The sequence below is a fragment of the Rhipicephalus microplus genome, chromosome 10 (assembly GCF_043290135.1).
Source record: "Rhipicephalus microplus isolate Deutch F79 chromosome 10, USDA_Rmic, whole genome shotgun sequence".
Classification (NCBI taxonomy): Eukaryota; Metazoa; Arthropoda; class Arachnida; order Ixodida; family Ixodidae; genus Rhipicephalus; species Rhipicephalus microplus.
In genome coordinates this window covers 85,299,863-85,306,798 of record NC_134709.1, presented here as the reverse complement: position 1 = coordinate 85,306,798, position 6,936 = coordinate 85,299,863, and the positions used below count along the sequence as shown (strand labels likewise).

Genomic DNA, 6,936 nt, shown 5'->3' with positions numbered 1-6,936 from the left:
ACAGCCGTCATGCCACGTTAACGTCAATTGTGGTTAGTTGCCATGCTCTGCGGTTGGCTTATGGTGCAATGTCCAGGGCCAGCATCTTCGCGAGCATCAGCGCTCCATATCAGCTTCTGGTGTTGCTACGCACGTTCGAGCTGGCATCGTGGCGCAAGTGCAAACAACGGGTTATATAAACATCTGAAACTCTTCAACATATATCTGTGCATGCAAGATTTGTACATATAATTAGCGTCATTTCATGATATGTTGCTCAATAAAAAATTGCGACACGGGCAGCTTTCCTCCGCATTCTTCGCATAACGTCGATTCCGAGGTACGTAGAATATCTGCAGAATTTTTTCATGTCTACGGCAGCGCGTCATATAATTAAAAAATCTTACATTCCAATACTAATTTTGGTTCATGCTAAGTTAAGAGGGTGATAATGAGAGTACCCAGACGTAATTGGATAGATAGACAGATAGATAGATAGATAGATAGATAGATAGATAGATAGATAGATAGATAGATAGATAGATAGATAGATAGATAGATAGACAGACAGAAAGACAGACAGACAGTCAGACAGATAGACAGACAGATAGATAGATAGATAGATAGATAGATAGATAGATAGATAGATAGATAGATAGATAGATAGATAGATAGATAGATAGATAGATAGATAGATAGATAGACAGACGGACAGAAAGACAGATAGATAGATAGATAGATAGATAGATAGATAGATAGATAGATAGATAGATAGATAGATAGATAGATAGATAGATAGATAGACAGACAGAAAGACAGACAGACAGACAGACAAACAGATAGATAGATAGATAGATAGATAGATAGATAGATAGATAGATAGATAGATAGATAGATAGATAGATAGATAGATAGATAGATAGATAGATAGATAGATAGATAGACAGACAGACAGACAGACAGATAGATAGATAGATAGATAGATAGATAGGTAGATAGATAGATAGATAGATAGATAGATAGATAGATAGATAGATAGATAGATAGATAGATAGATAGATAGATAGATAGATAGATAGATAGATAGATAGATAGATAGATAGATAGATAGATAGATAGATAGATAGATAGATAGATAGATAGATAGATAGATGTACATGCCAATGTAATGCATGCCGATGGCTGCTAAGGGGGAATGAGAGACAGGAGAATTCGGCTTTTAGTTTACGCACACGCAGCGAATTTTTTTATTGTTCAACAACGCAACTAGTGAAATCTCTCACCGGCACCACCTTGGAGGTCAAAATGTAAGACTGGTTACATACTACGACTACTATTACGACTACGAGGGACGAACGGGTGCTGCTATAAGGAGCTTCGGCGCACAGTCTTCAACGCGGTCAGCTTTCCGGCGGCTTTGCTGCCGGGTGTCCACTCGCGACTTTGCCAGCCAGATTTTTTTTTTTTTTGAGGCCTGATCCCATCGTCGTCGGCCCCTGCAGGGACCATCGAGGATGGCGTCAAGGCCTGCGGCGCTCCCCCCCAAGGAGCACTGCTTCAACTTAATGGTCCTGGAGGGTAAGGCGTTCGTCTATGATATCATCGATGGCCTCGAAGACGTCATGGGGAGTGAAAAGGTGATCTTCCTTAAACAGCTCGAAGCTTCCAAGTTCCTAGTTGCGGCTTGGTCGGCTGCACAAGCAACCAAGTTGATGGTAAACGAAGGATTCAAGTTACAAGGTCACAAGGTACAAGTTTAAGCAGTCGGGTGCCAAGCGTACAACTCAGTGTGTTCCGCCTCCCGCCGTACGTGTCAGATGATGCAGTTATTTCAGCTCTTCAGCCATACGGAAAAGTGAAGGGTATCACATTTGTTACCTTGATTGATTGATTTGTAGGGTTTAGTGTCCCAAAACCACCATATGATTATGAGAGACGCCGTAGTGGAGGGCTCCGGAAATTTTGACTACCAGGGGTTCTTTAACGTGCACATTTGTTACCTTGCAAAGGCGTCAATCAACGTACACTGGTACCTGCATCGTCCGAATCGAGATGGCCAAGCCCGCCCCTAACTTCCTATCGATTCAAGGTCACCGCTTGATGCTAGAGCATTGCGTTATGCGCAGAGTGTGTGCACGCTGCAGCAGAGAAGGTCATGTTGCGGCTACTTGCACAACACCGTTCTGTCAATGATGTGGCACATTCGGCCATACATCTGAGGATTGATTGATTGATATCTAGGGTTTAATGTCCCAAAACCACTATATGATTATGAGAGACGCCGTAGTGGAGGGCTCTGGAAATTTAGACCACCTGGAGTTCTTTAACGTGCACCCAAATCTGAGCACACGGGCCTACAACATTTCCGCCTCCATCGGAAATGCAGCTGCCGCAGCCAGGATACGATTGTGTGTCCAAGTGCAAGCGCTGTAATGGGGATCACGCGACGAAAGATTGCTTCCATTCCAAGTCATACGCAGACGCAGCGCAGAGCACCTCACAGTCACTGAAAGAATTCCCAGAACTTGGAGAGTCTGCATCGAAGAGAATAACCCAAATTGGAACCTCCAGGCACATGGAAGTTTTGCAACGCGAAACCAAGCTACGGCAACAGAAGATTCCAGATTATTGGGATGAAGACAGCGCAACCGACACAGTATTTCATGACGCCGAGACAGAAGACGCCAGCAGCGTTGATGCCGCGTCGCCATGCACAACGAGTGACAACGACGTTTCTGCGCTGACTGGGGACACCACAGCATTGTCATCTCCCACAACGTCGCCAGAGGAGCCCAGCAGCGCTGTGGAGTAAAGTCCCCGAAAAATAAACTAAAGTAGCGCCATTCGTGTCAATGTGCAGACTCCTCTCCCCTCGCATGCATTGCAGATAATAAACGACGCTAGTTGACGGGCTGTATCGCTCCTGGCCGCAAAGATGAGCTTGTGCTCATGTTTCCGTTGAAGCGCATCTGGGCACTGCGGTTCTAGGCGATGCACCGAAAGAGTGATTGAGAAAGAAAAAAAATATATAAGAAGTAACGTTAAATACGACGATGTGACGTGTATATTAGCAAGTGGCACGCAGTGGCAAAACACATCACCGCAAGCACGCAATACTCAATGCGATAGCCCACCGTTTGCATGCAGGCGCGCTCAGCGGTGACGCTCTTGATCGCAGCGCCACTGCTGTCCGTGTAATAAACTCGGCGGTGCTAAGAATCTGCAGCATGACGCACTAGCCTATGTGAAGGTATCGCAAACGCCATTTTGTTTGTCCACTTTCACGGTGTTTGTTTGTGGCTAGGCGTGCGTGCTTGGTATTGTTGTGTAGCCGGAGTTCGACCGCGCGTGGGTGTGTGCACGGTAATCCTGCACGTTTCGGGATGCCGACCTGCTGTGCCAGCGGTTGCAAAAGCAGGTACAGCAGAGGAAAGAAGCTATTTTCGCTTCCGCGAGGAAAAGACAATGCCGCTCGGCAAGAAGTGTGGCTCCAGCGTATCGGAAGGACTGACTTGGACCCTGTATCGTCGCGGCTTTGTGAGGTGAGTACCGGCGAGCTAAACTCTATCGTTTTGCTTGTATTCGTGTTTACAGTGTTGCGGTAGTGTCGAGCTCGATCATCACACAAAGAGAGTAACCGCGTCGATGGTAAACATGCATGCCAGTTGAAACGCGTGCCGCGTTTAGTGCCGTGTAAACGTTGCGTCTTTGGCTTGATCCATGCCGACCGCGGCGGCTGCATTATCGATTGAGGCGGAAATGTTGGGGTCTGTGTATTTAGCATTATACGCACGTTATTGAATACCAGGTGGTCGAAATTTCCGTAGCCCTCCAAAAGGGCGTCCCTCATAATCAAATTGCGGTTTTGGAACGTTAAACCCCAGATATTATTATTAATATTATTACTCGTTTGATCCAGAAATAATCGTCAACTATGTTACAAAGTAAATGTAATGGATACATTCAAGTGCTAAACTAAACTTTGTTTATTGGCCGACGTATAGTTAAATGACTCCCGCGTGTATGTGTGTATGGGTGTAAGGATTTTATGTATAAAGGCGTGGGCAGCGACCTGAATGTCGCATCATTTCGTTTAAGCATGTGCTCCAGCGCGCTCAGTATTCAGAAGCTATGTGATTGAAATAAGGACACGCAAGGCTAAATGGTGCGTATTTCTACATACTGTACGCAACGTGTGCTAGTCTGGTGGGAAGAGAATGTGGCAAACAGTGCGTAGTCGTGTACGTGTTGACACTAGGGGTTATTTTAGTTTTTTTTAGTGCGTGCTGTTTCATTGTGTAACAGTAGCCGCGAATATTTCCTTACCTAGGACCACTTCACTGCGGACCCATTCGAGCCAATACTGCTGCGCAAGTTTGGTACTAAAAAGTTGAAGAGAGACGCGGCGCCTACGATCATCAGTCAAGAGCATTTGCAAACGTCAGGTAAGCCGATCGCGTTAAAAAACTGGAGAATGTTTAGTCCGTCTTCATTGTTTTCTGCATCACCCATAATTACTTCTCAGCCTTTCACTAACCTGAAACATGTCGTCTTGCATATAGGTGTTGTGCACTGTTTGTGTATAGCTAATGGCTTTTCTTTGGTATAATTAATGCATTTTTTTCAATCTCCAGAATGCAATGTTTCAGCCCGCTCATCTTGTACTCTTAATCTACTACTAACAGCAGCTGCTCTTGTTGATGGTGAGCTGACGATTGAGCACATCTCACGCCTTTTCCCTCTTCGTTATCCTTAATACTTGTTTTGATTATGCAGAAGCCAAAGAGACACACTACCCATCAGCTACGAATGTGCTTCTGACACCAGCTGCTGTTGATGGTGAGTTCTTACTGCATTTATTACTTACCGTAATTACAAACGTGCTTTATGCTTTCATTGATGTTTTATAATTTGCAGGCTATGGAGCCAACAGTGATTCCACTCAAGCAGGGTTAGGTTCTTCACAAGGTAACGTAGCTAACACGCATGCTGCATGTAGTCGAAGCATTGTAATGGCTTGTAACTTGTATCCATTGGTTTATATATTTTACAATCATGTCTGTAGGGGTGTGCTGCAGATCCACAACATTTTGCTCCGCAGTATAGTGTTCAGCACATTGCAAGCATTGAAAGCATTGTCGCTTGGGTTTTGGCATGCATTCTTATTACTGAAAAATTGCAATACACCTGTGCGTATTGTAAATGCTTCAAGTAGTGTTGATGCTTGTTTGCCAAATTGCGATGTAACAGAGAAAATGGTCTTCTTCAATTTGTCTTCATCTTTTTTAGGTCACACTGCCACTGATTCAGCACCATCGGATTGTCTAGAAGGTAATGGCAGTGACATGTTGCTTTGAAATTTCACATAATTTATTGTTGATCTCATGTTGCAGATGCACCTTCAAGTTCCGAATGTGACGCACTTCCAGCTTGTTCAACAGCTTGTTCAGCAGGTGAGTCTACTTTTCATGATTTGTATAGGCATGTGTCTGCCATGTGGTTTTGTTGGTTCCAACTATCATATGTGCGCAGGTGTGGAAACCACCCAAGAATCGAGCTGCCAGCCATTTCAAGCTTTGACGGTGCCTGTTGAGTGTGAGTGAAATTTCTGTTCAGTATTATATACATTTTTTTAATTTTAGTCACTGGCCATCCCTCATTGCCTGTGCTGAAACTGTGCTAATGTAAAGCTTTGGTGACTGTACCGGTCTTCAGTAGTACTAATAAGATTATCCGTCATTTACAGCTCAGCAGAACTTTTGTGCTGCCTGTGGAGGATTTCTGTCTGCTGAGGGCACAGCTGATGTCACCGGTAAGTGTTCAGTGCTACTGTTCTCACACGCTATGCAATATACACTGGAGTGTGACACATCGCCGCCTACAGGAAATTACGTGCACGCTCATAACAGATTGATATATTGGTGCATTTAATAGTGCGGATGCGCTCCAAGTACTGGTGCCCTGTTTTGTTTCTTTTGGTGGTATGCTCATTCTTGTAAAGCGAGAGTAGTCGCACACAACGTAAGTTTATTGGAGGAACATGTAAGCTGTGTTTTGTGTACAGTAATGCATAGCACACTGCTACACAATGCGCAACATCATCACACTATCACTTGTGACACGCAATCAGCTGCCGTCTTGTAGCAACTCTGTCAAAAAAAAGCTACAACAGTGGAACCATGCCACTCTCCCCACTTTGTTTGAAATAGCCATCGCCATTGATAACCCTACGTCATAACCGAGAGTAAGTGCCATATATTCATGTCTTTACTCATTACAAACTATTGGCATAGCTAGGAGGTGGTACACCGGACATTTGCTGCTCCCAAAATGTCTTTCTGCCTTCACACGCAGAGTACAAAGTGAGACATGACCACACTTTACTGTCCTGCCCCTACTTCGGATCAAGGACACGCCCCCACCAAAAAAATAGTTCAGCTGCATGCATTGCGGGTCCATTTGTCCAGCTCCATTTGTCCCTCTTCATTGAGCAACAGTGTCAGCTTATGCTGTTTGTTAAAACCACTGTTGTGTTCTCAAAAAGTTACGCTTACACTTTTATGTTGAATAATATGGAGTGGCACTGATTGTTTTTGTTTCTTCAAATCCTTATGGTTCTCCCTCACATGCTAGCCTGGGTTAAATAGTGAAATTTTCAAACTCTTGTCACTTCCTGCTCAATCTGTGCTTTGCAGGCTCCAGTTCAAGTAGTTGGGATGCTGATCAAGCAGTAGTAGCTGCTCTTCCCAAAAGAATAGCTACATTGGAAGAGTACTTGAACAACATGAAGCGGAAAGTTGCACTCTGCAACAACAGAAAAGCAGTGCAAACCGTAGAAACCATGAACTCACGCGAAACATCAAGAAGCACCTATCACCAGATCAACTGCAAGGCATGTGGACTTCCAGTATGCGAGGGAAGCAATGGTCTACAGAGACTATACAGAAAGGCCTCAAG

The 6,936-nt window shown here is 44.4% G+C and overlaps 1 long non-coding RNA gene across 1 annotated transcript; it reads left to right on the top strand.

Annotated features, from left to right (window-relative positions):
- Positions 1-5,532: 5,532 nt before the first annotated feature.
- Positions 5,533-6,719, top strand: LOC142774465 (uncharacterized). The gene is made up of 3 exons (XR_012886412.1): positions 5,533-5,574; positions 5,726-5,791; positions 6,675-6,719. It is a non-coding gene; the product is annotated as an uncharacterized LOC142774465 (long non-coding RNA).
- Positions 6,720-6,936: the final 217 nt, after the last annotated feature.